General features: G+C 45.7%; 1 protein-coding gene across 3 annotated transcripts in view; it reads right to left on the bottom strand.

The window, feature by feature from the left end:
- LOC143943288 (butyrophilin subfamily 2 member A1-like) overlaps nt 1-16066 on the bottom strand; it is a 149608-nt gene that overhangs the window by 120653 nt on the left and 12889 nt on the right. The window contains exon 2 of one of the 3 annotated variants that reach the window (XM_077464939.1): nt 14364-14478. The exons of the other annotated variants lie outside the window; for them this stretch is intronic. The gene's annotated coding sequence lies outside the window, so the exon portion shown is untranslated. The remainder of the gene's footprint in view (nt 1-14363; nt 14479-16066) is intronic. 3 annotated transcript variants of the gene reach the window in all.

Raw genomic sequence — 16066 nt, 5'->3', positions numbered from 1 at the left:
CGGACGGAGGTCTGCTGAGCTCCCTTTAGCCCTTCCCAGCGACACCCTCCATGATAGCACTGGGCCTGCAGGTGGGACAGTGCAGCCTGGTTAACATAGGTGGGTCGCGTGGAGGGGAAGGCAGCACATGGTGGTGGTAGAAATGACGGCTCCACAGCTGAATGTATCACTTCCACATGAAAGCCGTAAGTTGGCTTTACTAAAGTACATGCTTTAGCATCCAGGAGTGTGTGTAAAAAAATATGTCTGCAGCACTGTAAAAATCAGAATGCCCAGCAAGTAGATGGGGATTTGGATTTTAAATGCCCCCCTATCCTGGCAGCCTAAGACAGCTGCTTAAGGAAATCCTGATAGAAATCCTGAAACCATGACCTGTTGGGGCATCTTGAGGACCAGAGTTGAGAAACACTGCTCTAAGCTTTGTACATTTGTGCTCAAGTCAAAAAAGGGTGGATGTTTGTGAGGGATTTAACAGGCAACATATCTTCTATAGTTTTCAACAAAAAAACATTCTTTTTAAAGTCCATTACAGCCTAAGTTTAATATATGTAGCAAGGTCCCAGGCCTCTTCCAGTCTAAAGAGAACCTTTAGAGACCAGAACTGCTGACATACTTCCATACAGAGTGGGTTGTGAGGCATGGTGGGTGTAATGCAAGTTAGATTCATGGGCATCAGACACTTCTTGAATGCAAAAAGATTTTATTTCTCTTAAAAAGAACTTTGGGAGAGAGGGTTAGGGTCAGGACACCCTTAAGCAGTTTCAATGTTAATTGGCAGGCTCCAAGACTTTTACAGGACAGCCATCCAGGGAAAGGCATCCAGCAAGATGCCACATCTGCATGTGTAGGAATGCTGTCTCCTATGGCAACAGTCTTTAAGAGTTTCTAACACAAGGTGTAACAGTTCTGTCACTTCCATTACAATCACTTCTTGTAGTTCTTCAACCCACTGAGCTCCCAGTATCTCTCACTAGACTAGATGATTCACTGCCACTGAATCCCTTGAGCTCTTTCAATCTTTACTGTAGTATCTTCCTCAAGCGTCACCCCTGATTCTCTGCTGGGTCCCTAGCTTTACACTTCAGATACTTATCAAGCTTCACCCCACTGGCCTGCTTGGGCCCTGGCTTGACACACAAGGCTGCTCTTCAAGTGTCGCCTCCACTGGCTGGGTTCCTGGCTTGACACACCTGCTGAAGCTGAAATTTCTGGATTCTTTACCATCCCCGTTTGGTGAGAATTCTGCTCCGGTACTTGCTTCATTTACTCACTGTGGTCTCTGGTAATAAGGTGGATGGTCCCTTAGGGGTGACAGCTTCCCCTCTACCTTCAACCACGACAGGTTCTCCAGCCGGCAGAACCGTCACTTCTGGTTGGACTGCAAGCAGCAATCCTAACCCTGCGCTGCTCTCTTGCTTCTGAATAGGCCCTCAGACACCCTAGCAGCCACATGTGCCTGAGCTAGGCCCAAAGTCCGGCTTTAAAAAAGACCCTGCTGAGGACCATTGGCTGAGATACCCCATATACTCATAATCTGACCGTGCATTGCCCTTGTCTTATCTAATGCCACCAAGTGCCCGGCCACCTAGTGGCATAAGAGAGAAGTGCAGCAATTACTGACTTAGAGAGAAATCAATTGATCCGTAACAATGGGCCAAGGTAGCTATACCTGGCAGGTAAATTTAGGAGCAACTCTGCCAAAACACTAGGGTGCTACATTTACTTTTTTTTTAAAGTCAGCACTTACATTTAATGATAAGTGCCCCTTGTGCTTTTGGATGCTCTCTTACAGCTGTTATAATACAGTTTCAAAGAATGGAGGAAGGGAGTGGAAAGGGAGGGCATAGTCAGCACTCTTGATGAGTACCTATATCTTCCATCAATGCCAGATGAATGAAAGTTTCACCTCCTCCATTCATAAAGCACTTTTCATTTGTGGGGTAGATAGAACTCTTCATTAGTGATTAGGACTAACGGTTGTATTTAGCACCAGAATGTTACCGCTGGGTAAGCAGAGAACGAAAGATTTCAATTAAGACAGGAGCGATTAACAAAAGGGACACTTTTTATTTAGTGTACTGTAAGTACCGTCTCTTGTGCTGATTTAAACCCAAAAAACGAAACGTAGGCTTTAACGTTTTTTTTTCGTATACTTTCTCTTTCTTATTAAAAATATATACAATATGTCTGCTAATGATCCCTGACTCCATCTCGCTTTTTGGTGGAGGTAGATCACCAGGCATAAAGTGTGCAGAGGACGGATTGGGCACACGTTGGATGTGTGGACATCTGCACAGCCTGGAGGTATGAGTCAAGAGAAGGAGAGGATGTCTCCCTGAGGGAGCGGAAGGTAAAGACCTGACAGCATTCCTGGAACAACTACTGATAACCACATATGGTCGGGAGTCCTTCTCCCCCATGCTGGTGGTGGAGAGGGCTCATAGGATGCCAGCTAAACCTCCTCCCCAGTGGGCTCCCCCCCGTACCTTTATTGCAAAACTTTTAAACTATAAAGATCGGGATGCTGCACTGAGGCTGGCAAGAGAGAAGGGTAACATTCCAGTAGGAAACATCAAAGTGGCAATATTTCCTGACTTCTCGGCCGAGATACAGAAACGCCGGCAGAGCTTCATGGAGGCCAAACGCAGACTGCGCGACTGTCACCTGAAGTACTCAATGCTTTTCCCTGCACGTCTGAGGGTGGAACATGATGGCCGCGTCTCATTCTTTGAGGATCCTGGAGAGGTCATCTCCTGGCTGGATCGCAGATCTGCACATGACAGGGGAGACTGACTGCTCACCAGGTGAGCCATGCGGCGTGATGTTCTTGTCTCATGTCTTCACCACTACTTGGCCTATCTTAGCTACCCTTGCTGTATTACCACCAGGACCCACACCACATAGACTGTCATGTTGATATTCCGTGCCGGGTCGGGGAGGCAGGTGGAACTCTATACTTCCGCGGATCCTTACCATCACATCTGCTGTTATACAAACCTATCTGCAACATCTAGAGTACTGGATTAAAAATCACCCCCCTTATTTTATTAAGTTTTTTTTTTTTCCTCACTTTTTTATCCTGGATATTTGGAGGGGACTCACTACATCTCATTGCCCCCCTCATGGGGGTCTTTTTCATACCCCTGAACTTATCTGCCACACGGAGCTGTGGAGGCATGCTGGTCCTACAGGCCGCATGCATAGTGCAGCGAATTTACGCCCGCTATCCACTGGGAATCATGACTATGCAGATGAACGGAGGAACTGGGTCTTATTCCCTTTTTTTTACACTAACCTACAGGGGCGCGTAACTAGGCCCCATCCCTATCCTTCTCTGTGGTGGCTGGCTCGGAACCACTACTTGACCCAGTGGCTGAAACTGTTCCTTATTTTCTCCTTACATGTGAAGTTACTGTTTGTCCCAGATGGTAGTTCAGAGTTGTTAAGGGATCATGCCTACACAAGTTGGGGTGGGTGTAAGGCGGGGAGGGGGTTGTTAAACTGTTATATTTGCAATTTTCAAGTGTGCATACAAGCTATCAGAAACCGATTATGGGAACATGTATATATGCTGCAAGGGGGCCTTATACGGTGTTTAGAGTACCTCAGTTCTATTACAAACTATATTCTTCGCTAGACCTCAGGATGTATGTCTCACTGAGGCGAGGTGGTGTCCCCTGTACAGCACCATGGCAACTATAAAATTCCTAACTTGGAATGTGAGGGGCCTGCGTGAGAAAATGAAGCGCTCGGCCGCCCTTACATTCCTCAAAAAGCAACGTGCAGACGTTGTGGTGCTGGTCGAAACACATGTTGAGGGCAGACTCCAAATGGCCCTTCGCCGCCCTTGGGTTGGATGGGCATACCACTCCACCCACACGACTCACGCTAGGGGTGTCTGAGTATTAATTGCCAAATCTGTACATTTTGAACTCTGTGAGCTTGTAACTGACCCCAGCGGCCAGTATGTATTTCTCCATGCCAAGCTATACGGTGAATCGTTCTTCCTTATGGCTTTCTACATACCTCCTCCCTTTAGTGTAACAGTGATCCTGGAAGGCTTTACTTTTATGTCTCGTAACCCCACAGTACCGGCGATATGGTTAGGTGACTTTAACACTACACTATGTCCGGCCCTTGATAGACTCCAGACGACACAGGCGATAGGCGATAGGCACTAGTGCCGACACAACTAAATTCTCTAAACTCATCTCCACCTTTCATCTTATAGACACATGGAGGCACAACTTCCCGCACACTCGTGCCTACTCCTGTTTCTCCTCTACCCACAACTCTATGTCCCGCATAGATTTTATACTTGTGTCCCACACCCTGGCACCGTGGATTCTCGAAACTGCATTCTGCCCCAGATTACTGTCGGACCACAGCCCATATTGGATCACCCTCAGTATCCCTTTTAATAAACCACCGAGACCATGGCGTCTAAACCCGTTCTGGCTCTCACTGCTCCCAGGGGATGATGAACTCATCACCCAATGGAAGCAATACTTCTTGGAAAATGATCACACTGCATCTGTTGCCGCAATATGGGAATCATTTAAAATATACGCACGTACAACCCTGATCACACACATAAATAAAATCAAAACAGACTCCGCTGGGGCATTTGACAGGGCAGTGATGGAGCTAGTCTCCACTGAACGTGAATATGCTGCTAATCCCACCATAGCAACGGCGACTCAGCTTAAAATGCAGAGTAGAGTGGTTAATCAACTCCAGTATACGAAGGCTCGTCAAAAGCTTTTCTTTACTAAACAGAAACTCTTTGAGTATGGGGAAAAGGCAGGCAGGCTCCTCGCATACCTAGTGCATAGTGAAGACAGGCCCCCAGTTGTCATCACCCTTCATGGCCCAGGGGGTGGATGGATTACAGACCTCCGCAGTGTCACCTCCAAGTTCAGGGAATTTTTTGCAGATCTATACAAAACAGTGACAGACCCGACGGACGTGCAGACCAATTTCCTTCACAGCATCACCCTCCCTCAGTTGACGAAAGATCAAGTAGAGTCACTTGAGGCACCCCTTACCACGGAAGAAATAGATACTGCGATCGCAAGTTTCGCCAGATCCAAATCCCCTGGATTTGACGGTCTCCCTTTTGAATTTTACTCCCAATTTAGAGAACTACTAACTCCTAAACTGCTTGCATTATTTAATCACCTATTTGAAAACTTCACCCTGCCCCCCTCTATGCGGGAAGTGACGATGGTCCTTATCCCCAAACCGGGGAAGGACCCGGGCTACCCCGAATCCTATCGTCCCATTTCCCTACTACAGGTGGATATAAAAATACTAGCCAAGGTACTGTCCCTTAGATTAAATCAAGTTATTCTGTCCCTCATACATGTAGCTCAAGCAGGATTCATGCCAGGCCGTAACACTTCCTTTAATCTACGCAAACTTTACATCAACCTACAGGCTACACACACAGAAGTTGGGTCACGGGTGGTGGTGGCATTGGATACAACAAAGGCGTTCGATTCATCGGAGTGGGGCTATCTCTGGAGCTGCTTGGAGGGATATGGCTTTGGACCACGGTTCATTAAATGGGTGCAACTGTTGTACCAGGCACCCATGGCCAAGGTGGTGGCTAATGGCTGGCCATCTCGAATGTTCAACCTCAGTAGAGGCAGGAGACAAGGCTGCCCTCTATCTCCTTGTCCATCCAAGCTGACCCAGAGATCAGGGGATTGAGCCATGGCGCCCTAACTGAAAAGATTAGCATGTATGCTGAAGACACACTGTTATACCTGGCAGACCCGGGCCCCTCTCTGCATGCGGCTCTCAAAAAATTGAAAGGTTCGGGACCTTCTCCGGGCTAAAGATCAACTGGGGGAAATCCCAAATTCTTCCACTTGACAGCTTCCCACCGACCGAATTTCAGGGCAGTTTGCCATTACAACGAGTCAGCATTATCAAGTACCTAGGGATATACGTATCCAGATCACCAACGGATTATATACATTTAAATTTAAGCCCTCTAATTTCCCACGTTAAATCCAAACTACGGGCCTGGGCCCGTCTACCACTGGGGGTTTGGGGCCGGGTAAACCTCATAAAAATGGTTCTGCTACCCAAGATCCTCTATGTTCTCTGGCACTCCCCGATTTACTTACCCTTGAAGCATTTTAAATCCCTTGAGGCCCTTCTTAAACCCTTTGTATGGGGAAACAACAGACACAAATTAGCTTGGAAGGTGCTTAAAAACCCCACGGATCTGGGGGGCATGGCCCTTCCCGATTTTAATCTTTATTACATTGCGGCACAATTATCCCAACTGTACCATATAGACAGAACGGACAGAGGGCGGTTTCTCCAACTGCTATGCCCGAGGTGGGCTCGACGCACCGAAGATTCAATTTATCCGCTGACGATGGGCCTTAGTGGGGTGGGCATGGGGGACAACAGACAGACTTTGTTATACCATTACAGACGCATATGCGACTTAGCTTCTGTCAAGCTAGGGATACCACTCTATAATGATTACACTCCATTATGGCATAATAAAACTCTGTCAGAATTTTTACAACTTCCCGATGCAGATCTCTGGTCTACTCATGGTATTCTCTATATGCATCAATTGTTTGTTGATGGAACCCTTAAAACCTTTGCCACGCTTAGAGAAGAATTTTCACTCCCCAGATACATGCTCTTCCGATTTTTACAGGTGAGACACGCGGCCCGGGCTCAGTTTTCAGAATCTATCCCGCAGTCAGCCACCAATGCACTAATGGCCATAATCAAGAGTACTGACCCCCGCAAATTAACTTCCTCCTTCTCACTACCCCTGTTTCCACCAAACTGGCACATAATCTCAGGCCCCGGTGGCAGAGAGAGATAGGCCCTTTGGAAGATGGGGAATGGGAGGAGGCTTTGGAATCCTGCAAGGCTGTCTCACCCAAACTTGCCGACAGACTGACCCAAATTTATATTATCCACCGGGCATATCTCACCCCTCTTCGGGTTGCCAGATACAGAAGCACTCAATCTACCCTTTGTCAGATGTGTGGGAGTGAGGTGGGTACGTTCTTTCACTTAATCTGGTCATGTCCTAAAATACAAGGCCTGTGGGCGCAAGTTATAACATTCCTGCACGATCACATGGGCTCTCCGGTCACATTAGACCCAAAACAATGCCTATTCGGGGTATTTCCAGATACTATAGACAAATACGCTAAGACGTTCCTGCATGAGACCTTGTTTTCGGTGCGGAAGGTCATTGCCCGGAAGTGGATGCGGCCCGCACCCCCTGGGCTGGTGGAGTGGAAGGCGGAGGTCAATAATAATTTACCATATAAAAAGGTTATGTATGTTAACAAGGAATGCCCGGCCAAATACGACAAAATATGGGATCGTTGGTTACAAGACTCCAATACTTGTACGTAAGGCATTTTGAATCTATGTTGCCAGTTAGATGGTTTGCCACTAACTGTGTGTTTTGGTTTGGGTCTGGCTGACCCACATGGTCGGGACCAGCTACCGCTTTCTCCCTGGTTTTTGATCCCTTTTACAAATGTTTGTCATTCATGACACGGGTTTTGAACCGGCTGTACTCTACTTACTGTACACCCTTCTGATATCAGTGACACCTTGGCTGTATGTAATAATATGTATGCACTTTTTCTTGTTTTATTTTTCTTTGACATAATAAACTTGGTTATGGAAAAAAGAGAAGGAGAGGATAGTAAAGCATTTCAGAAGCAGGAAATGAGTCTTATGACATAAATCACATTGTCTTCCAACAAATGTGACAGAATCCTGCTTCCTAAATATATTTTGTAGTATATTTAACATGAACTGTGCAGTCTTTTTGTATATATAAGTACTAAAGACTATGCAGTATAACTATTTCCGTAGGTACTAAACCTATGCACAAGATGCAAATACATTCTAAATATAACTGTCAGTGGTGTTGCTGGAAATACCTCCATACTGGCTTCCTATGTGTCTGGTTGTGATAGTGGCAAAGGACGTAATATGGGCTGCCATAGACAACATAGCTAAAGTACGTTGCAAAAGTAAAACTGTTTGAATTCATTATAATTAAAGTATTTGCTTCAACCTTTGATTTTAGCCAATATAGGGTAAATTGTGTACTGAATGGTTAAACCGTATGCTTCCTGCTAGTATTTGCCAAGAATGCTGTGAGTGTTTCTAGTCATGAGGATTTGAATGGTTGCAATAGTGATATACACTATATTGTGAAAAGTATTTGGACATCTGCCTTTACACACACATGAACTTTAATGGCATCCCAGTTTTAGTCTCCATAGGGTTCAACATTGAGATGGCAAGGAGAGAGTGACAGTGCATGCAAGCTGGAGATTGATTGAGCGGTTGTGTCTTAAGGTGGTATTCCGGGGTCCAAATCATTTGGTGAAGGGGGATTATGGTGTGGGGTTGTCTTTCAGAGGTTGGGCCTGGATTCTTAGTTCCAGTAAAGAGAACATTTAAGAAGTCAGCATACCAAGACATTCTGGACAATTTCATGCTCCCAACATTGTGGGAACAGTTTGGGGATGGCCCCTTCCTGTTTCAACATGACTGTACATCAGTGCACAAAGCAAGGTCCATAAAGAAATGGACGATGAGCGAGTTTTGGGTGGAGGAACTTGACTGGCCTGCACATAGTCCTGACCTCAACCTGATAAAACACCTTTGGGATAATTTAGAGGGGAGACTGTGAGCCAGGCCTTCAGTGCCTGACCTCACAACTGCGTTTCTGAAAAAATGGTCAAACATTCCCATAGACACACTCCTAAATCTTGTGAACAGCCTACCCAGAAGAGTTGAAGCTGTTATAGCTGCAAAGGGTGGGCCAACTCAATATGGAACCCTAAGGACTAAGACTGGGATGCCATTAAAGTTAGTGTGCGTGTAAAGGCAGACGTCCCAATTTTGAGAGTACAGTGAAGCCAGAACAGATTGACTGAAACCATTGATCAAGAAAAAAATTTCCAGCATGTTTGATCAATTTTTGTTGAAGAAACAATTGACTTCTGTTGAGTAGGGATGACCACACACATTTATGGAAAATCCAGGGTGAAGCAGCCAAATTTTGATCAGTGTATAGCCAGCTTACAGTGCTAATTGGCTTTTACAAAAAATCTGTAAAGGTGACCTAACGCTGGATCAGGGCCGTCTTTAACCACTTTCAGACCGGACCATTTTGCTGGTCAATGACCAGAGGTCTTTTTACAATTTGGCACTGCGCTGCTTTAACTGGTAATTGCGCGGTCATGCAATGTTGTACCCAAACAAAATTTGCGTCCTTTTCTTCCCACAAATAGAGCTTTCTTTTGATGGTATTTGATTGCCTCTGCGATTTTTATTTTTTGCGATATAAACGTAAAAAGACCGCAAATTTTGAAAAAAAATGATATTTTCTACTTTTTGTTATTAGAAAAATCCAATAAACTCAATTTTAGTCATACATTTAGGCCAAAATGTATTCAGCCACATGTCTTTGGTAAAAAAAAAGTCAATAACTGTATATTTATTGGTTTGCGCAATAGTTGTCACATCTACAAACTAAGGTACGTTTTCTGGAATTTACGCAGCTTTTAGTTTACGACTGCCTATCTCATTTCTTGAGGTGCTAAAATGGCAGGGCAGTACAAAACCCCCCCAAATGACCCCATTTTGGAAAGTAGACCCCCTAAGGAAATTGATAAGTGGCATGTTGAGCCCATTGAATATTTTATTTTTTTGCCTCAAGCGATTGAATAATGACAAAAAAAATTATTATTTTTTTTTTTTTACACAAAGTTGTCACTAAATGATATATTGCTCACACATGCTATGGGCATATGTGAAATGACACCCCAAAATAAATTCTGCTGCTTCTCCTGAGTACGGGGATACCACATATGTGGTACTTTTTGGGAGCCTAGCCGCGTACGGGGCCCCGAAAACCAAGCACCGCCTTCAGGCTTTCTAAGGGCGTAAATTTTTGATTTCACTTCTCACTACCTATTACAGTTTTGAAGGCCATAAAATGCCAAGATGGCACAAAACCCCCACAAATGACCCCATTTTAGAAAGTAGACACCCCAAGCTATTTGCTGAGAGGCATGTTGAGTCCATGGAATATTTTATATTTTGCCACAAGTTGCGGGAAAATTACAAACTTTTTTTTTTTTTTTTTTTATACACAAAGTTGTCACTAAATGATATATTGCTCACACATGCTATGGGCATATGTGAAATGACACCCCAAAATAAATTCTGCTGCTTCTCCTGAGTACGGGGATACCACATATGTGGGACTTTTTGGGAGCCTAGCCGCGTACGGGGCCCCGAAAACCAAGCACCGCCATCAGGCTTTCTAAGGGCGTAAATTTTTTATTTCACTTCTCACTACCTATTACAGTTTTGAAGGCCATAAAATGCCAAGATGGCACAAAACCCCCACAAATGACCCCATTTTAGAAAGTAGACACCCCAAGCTATTTGCTGAGAGGCATGTTGAGTCCATGGAATATTTTATATTTTGCCACAAGTTGCGGGAAAATTACAAACTTTTTTTTTTTTCTCACAAAGTTGTCACTAAATGATATATTGCTCACGCATGCCATGGGCATATGTGAAATGACACCCCAAAATAAATTCTGCTGCTTCTCCTGAGTACGGGGATACCACATATGTGGGACTTTTTGGGAGCCTAGTCGCGTACGGGGCCCCGAAAACCAAGCACCGCCTTCAGGCTTTCTAAGGGCGTTACAGTTTTGAAGGCCATAAAATGCCAAGATGGCACAAACCCCCCCCAAATGACCCCATTTTGGAAAGTAGACACCCCTAAATTTAGGGGTACACTAGTGAGACTAGGTAATAAATGGCGGGTGCCCTGAAACTATAAAAAAATAACTAACCAACCAGCGTCACCTGTAACAGTTATATGGTGATCACTGGTGAAAGGGTTAACTAGGGGGCAATCAGGGGGCTTTATGCGGTAGTATATGGGGGTCCCTGGCGCTATAAAAAGCTGCGGCGAACCTAAATACCTATCTGCCTAACTAGCGTCACCTGTGACACTAATACAGCGATCAGAAAAACGATCGCTTATTAGGCTGGGTTCACACTGGAGCGATGCGGGAACGCCACGAATCCGCGGCGGGTTCCCGCATCGCATGCCTCCCGGCGGCAGTTCACACTGCCCTATGCGAACTGCTGGGAGTGTCAGTGAAATGTTAATGACACCCCCAGATCAGTTCGCATATCGCAGTGCGATCTGCAAACTCGGATCGCATGGTGCGAACACCCATGCGATCTGATTCTGCTGCGGACCAAAAAAAGGGTCCCGTGCGAATTTGCGGCGGGTGCGGCGGGTGCGACGCAAATTCAGCCATACTATCTGTATGGCTGAACTCGAATCGCACAGAGATCGGATGTGATTTGCACTGCAGTGCGGTGCGAATCACATCCGTTCTCATAAACCGCTGCAATGTGAACCCAGCCTTAGTGACACTGGCGACGGGGGGTGATCACGGGGTTAAACCTTTATTGGGGGGGTTAGGGGGGTACCTTAGAACTAAAGGGGGCTAACCCTAACTGCCCTAACAGTTATTACAGTCACAAATGACACCCGCCGGGTGATCAGGAGGTTAAACCTTTATTAGGTAATAAATGGCGGGTGCCCTGAAACTATAAAAAAATAACTAACCAACCAGCGTCACCTGTAACAGTTATATGGTGATCACTGGTGAAAGGGTTAACTAGGGGGCAATCAGGGGGCTTTATGCGGTAGTATATGGGGGTCCCTGGCGCTATAAAAAGCTGCGGCGAACCTAAATACCTACCTGCCTAACTAGCGTCACCTGTGACACTAATACAGCGATCAGAAAAATGATCGCTTATTAGGCTGGGTTCACACTGGAGCGATGCAGGAACGCCACGAATCCGCGGCGGGTTCCCGCATCGCATGCCTCCCGGCGGCAGTTCACACTGCCCTATGCGAACTGCTGGGAGTGTCAGTGAAATGTTAATGACACCCCCAGATCAGTTCGCATATCGCAGTGCGATCTGCAAACTCGGATCGCATGGTGTGAACACCCATGCGATCCGATTCTGCTGCGGACCAAAAAAAGGGTCCCGTGCGAATTTGCGGCGGGTGCGGCGGGTGCGGCGAATGGCTGAACTCGAATCGCACAGAGATCGGATGTGATTTGCACTGCAGTGCGGTGCGAATCACATCCGTTCTCATAAACCGCTGCAATGTGAACCCAGCCTTAGTGACACTGGCGACGGGGGGTGATCACGGGGTTAAACCTTTATTGGGGGGGTTAGGGGGGTACATTAGAACTAAAGGGGGCTAACCCTAACTGCCCTAACAGTTATTACAGTCACAAATGACACCAATGCAAAAAAAAAAAATGCAATTGGTGTCACTGTGACTGGGGGGGCAGGGGTAATTGGGGGGTGATCGGGGGGTAAAGGGGGGGTGTGAGTGTGCCTGGCATGTTCTACTGTGAAGTGTCGTGTTGGTGCAACTCACCGATCCTCTCTCCTCGGTGCCGGAACGAAAAATACCGACACGGAGGAGAGATTACATCACTTCCTCTCCTGTGTTTACATTACAGGAGAGGAAGTGATGCAATGCTTCACTCCCATTCGTCAGGAGCGATCGCGAGGGGTGGCCATGAATGAATGGCCGCCCCCTCATCCCGGATCGCTCCTGCATGGATACCGACCGCTGCTGGCACCGGGGGGGGGGCCCGATCGGGCCCCCCACCCACGGGAAGGCAGGGACATACAGGTACGCCCATATGCCTGCCCGTGCCATTCTGTCGACGTACATCGTCGTGCGGCGGTCGGCAAGTGGTTAATAATGATTGGACCCTGGGCAAAAATTTTCTCCCCCCCCATGCAATTTCATTCTCCACCTGCTCTGAGACATACAATAAATAGCAGCTACACTTAAAATCAGTTTACTGTATCAGATCAGGCAGCAATTGCGATTGGTTGCTAGCTGTTAGAGTATATCATTACTGCTTACTGACTGGTTGCTAGAGGTTACAGCAAATGATTTCTGTTTGTTAATACTAATAATACTGCTCACTGATTGGTTGCTAGAGGTTACAGCACATCATCTCCTCACAGCAGGGGGGCATGATATACATATGAATGCCGCCTTTATTTACATATCAATGCCGCCGTCCGCAGCTGTTTAATTATGAATGCTGCTGCTATTTACATATGAATGCCGGTTATTTACATGTAAACACAGGGTCTGCAGGTGAGTCATCTGCACACAATAAGCCAGAGCAGGGCAGCATTAGTACCATCACTTCACCCTGAGATATCGGGACACAGCACAGGACTAAAACTTCAAGGGACAAGGGAATTTAAACTGGGGTAGTTGGCAAGTATGACGCAGCTGCTTTGGGCCCCACAACCATGACAGGGCCCAGAGCAGCTGCCCCTTTTTCCCTGCCTTAAAGATGGCCCTGCGCTAGACCCCCTCCAGTCCCTGCTGTACTTTCCTCATGTGATTCTGAGGTGTCAAGGCTCTCTCAACCCGCTAAACCGGTCCAGGTAATTTAAATCCTTGCGGCTTTCTCTCCTTTCCGTCCAGTGCTCCCAGTATGGACCAGACAGATTCTAATTGGTCATGACCATCACACAAAATTTAAGTTATGCTCACCTCTGTATTGTCATTTTTGGAACTTTCATTTGATTTTCTAATGCCTAGAGGGCTCAAATCAATAATTATTTGCGATTGCAGTGATGAGAAACTTCGAAGGAGCAATGTTCAATGGTTCTCAAATGGTTCTCAATGCTTCTCAAATGAACAAAAGACTAACTGTGACTATAGTTTTTGCACAGAAAACATTGTACATATTACAATGCACCTAGGCACAAAAAAAAGTGTTTTTAATATGTTTGGAATTCCGTTGAAGTATGTCTGTATGGCATTTTTGAACAAAATTAGTTGACTCAGTGAAGGCAAGATCAAATGCTTTCACAAACTATATTCTGAATGTTCAAGCGAAATTCTACTGATGTATGACCATCCTAAGAGAGTAATCTCTTAACGTTTACTTACTTTTTAATAGCACATAGCAGGATAAGAACACCTGTCAGTAAGATTCACCCTCTCTATTCATCCTGGTGACCTTTATCACTGAAAGTGAAAGAAAATCCCCCAAGTTGGGTTGTCCGATGGGGACACTAATTCTGGTGACCCTGAAAATAACCAGGGATTCCCTCACTAGTTTTTAGTTTTTACGATAACAGTCTTTTACAGGGTTTAATAATTTTTCCTGTACTAAAGGGCAATTTCACAAAGTATAGAAATAGAATTTGTAGGAGTAGGGGGCAATAGAGTAATTCCCACTACTTACCTCTACTCTCCTTTACTGAATTTGCTGTTTTTAACCCTCTTCTCTTCCTACAGCTCACAAGCCACCTTGAAGCCCCTGGTCCCAGAATTCTCCTGGACTTCTGTAGGGACAATTTCTGCGAAGACAATTACTTAGGTTCAAATAACACCATGAGGACTAAGGGTGGGCTGTATGTAAGCTGCATAGAGAGGGAAGATTTAGCAGCAATGTCTTCAGCAATATACAGTATTAAAATAAGTATAAGTTACATGCTAATACTTGAGGAATGTATATAGTCCTGCTGATACTCAGGAATAGGGTGCTGGCTGAAAATATCACCATCCAGTAGTGTGCATGTCTAACACATGTCCAGATGAAGCTACGCAACTTCTTTTGTGAAACCCGCTGACGTCATACGCGTCACATGATGCCGCTCTTTGCCGGATCCCGGAAGCAAGCCTGCGATGAGATAGCAGGCTGATGGATTGGAGAGACTGCAACATCTAAGACAGGGAGCTTTATACGGCCAACGGAACACATAGAGGCGGATATATTTTGCGCTTGTGAGCGCCAAACAGATTTATACTGCTACCTATGGGACTCTAAGTATGAGTCCACGTTAATGGACACCCCACCTTACCGGGAAAATCTGCTGGATATAACAAGTATTGCGGAGTGGGTATCATAACCAATCTTTTACTACACATATTGCCTATAATGGCGTGTTATATGGATATTATACAGGCCCAACATCCAGTATAATAATATAGTGATCCAGTAAACTTGGAACTAGTATTCAGGTAGTGATACTACCATATTGGAGTATCTACATACTGTGAGGGGTTAGCTCGGCAGCGGGTGTGTGTGACCCCCTGGATGGGTTCACAACACAAAGTCAGGCACAGCAGACAGCGGTGTAGGTTAAAAAAACAAAAGATCCGGTTTATTTATGCTACATGCAGTGATACATATAACAGCCAAACAAAATAAAACAAGAAAATAAATCCTGGTCAGCTTGACCTCTAACTACACACGTAGACTCCCTGTCTAACAACTGGGTGCAGCCTTGTGCTGTACCAGTCCCTGCCTTTGTTGTAAAGGTTTTGCCACACAGGCGTTAACTCACCGCACAGTACAGGTGACACACTCCCCAGTCTATACAACACAAAACTGGTTCCAGGATGGAGCATCTCCCTATGCATGCTGGGGTTTTTTGTAGAGGTCTTAATGAGCCCACTTACTACAGCTGGGCTCATTAACTCTTCCCCTCTAATTGTAAAAGTCTGCATAAAGCCTGAATCTAGGACACACATATTTCCCATCCTGGATACAACCAGGTGATTTTACCTGCGTGCTGCCACATACCCCCCCCTCTTGTTTCAACCTTGGGGTTGTAACACAAGCAGCCAGACACGGATGTATCCGAGACAAAGCATCCACATTCCCCATTTTAACACCAAGGCGATGCTTAACTGTAAAGTTAAATTCCTGTAGGGCCAGGAACCACCTATTTACCCTTCTATTGGTCTCCTTGTTTTGAGCCATCCACTTTAAAGGAGGGTGATCAGTCACCAGGTCAAAGTGCCTACCTAGCAGATAGTACCGAAGGGAATCTAGAGCCCACTTCACTGCTAAACATTCCTTCTCAATCGTGGAGTAATTTACCTCATGGGACTTCAACTTCCTGCTGAGGTAAATGACTGGGTGCTCTTCCCCGTTCCAGA

This window comes from Lithobates pipiens, unplaced genomic scaffold, assembly GCF_037356315.1.
Source record: "Lithobates pipiens isolate NorthernLeopardFrog02 unplaced genomic scaffold, aLitPip1_a1.2 Scaffold_30, whole genome shotgun sequence".
In the NCBI taxonomy this organism is placed as follows: domain Eukaryota; kingdom Metazoa; phylum Chordata; class Amphibia; order Anura; family Ranidae; genus Lithobates; species Lithobates pipiens.
This window is presented reverse-complemented; position numbering and strand designations above follow the sequence as displayed.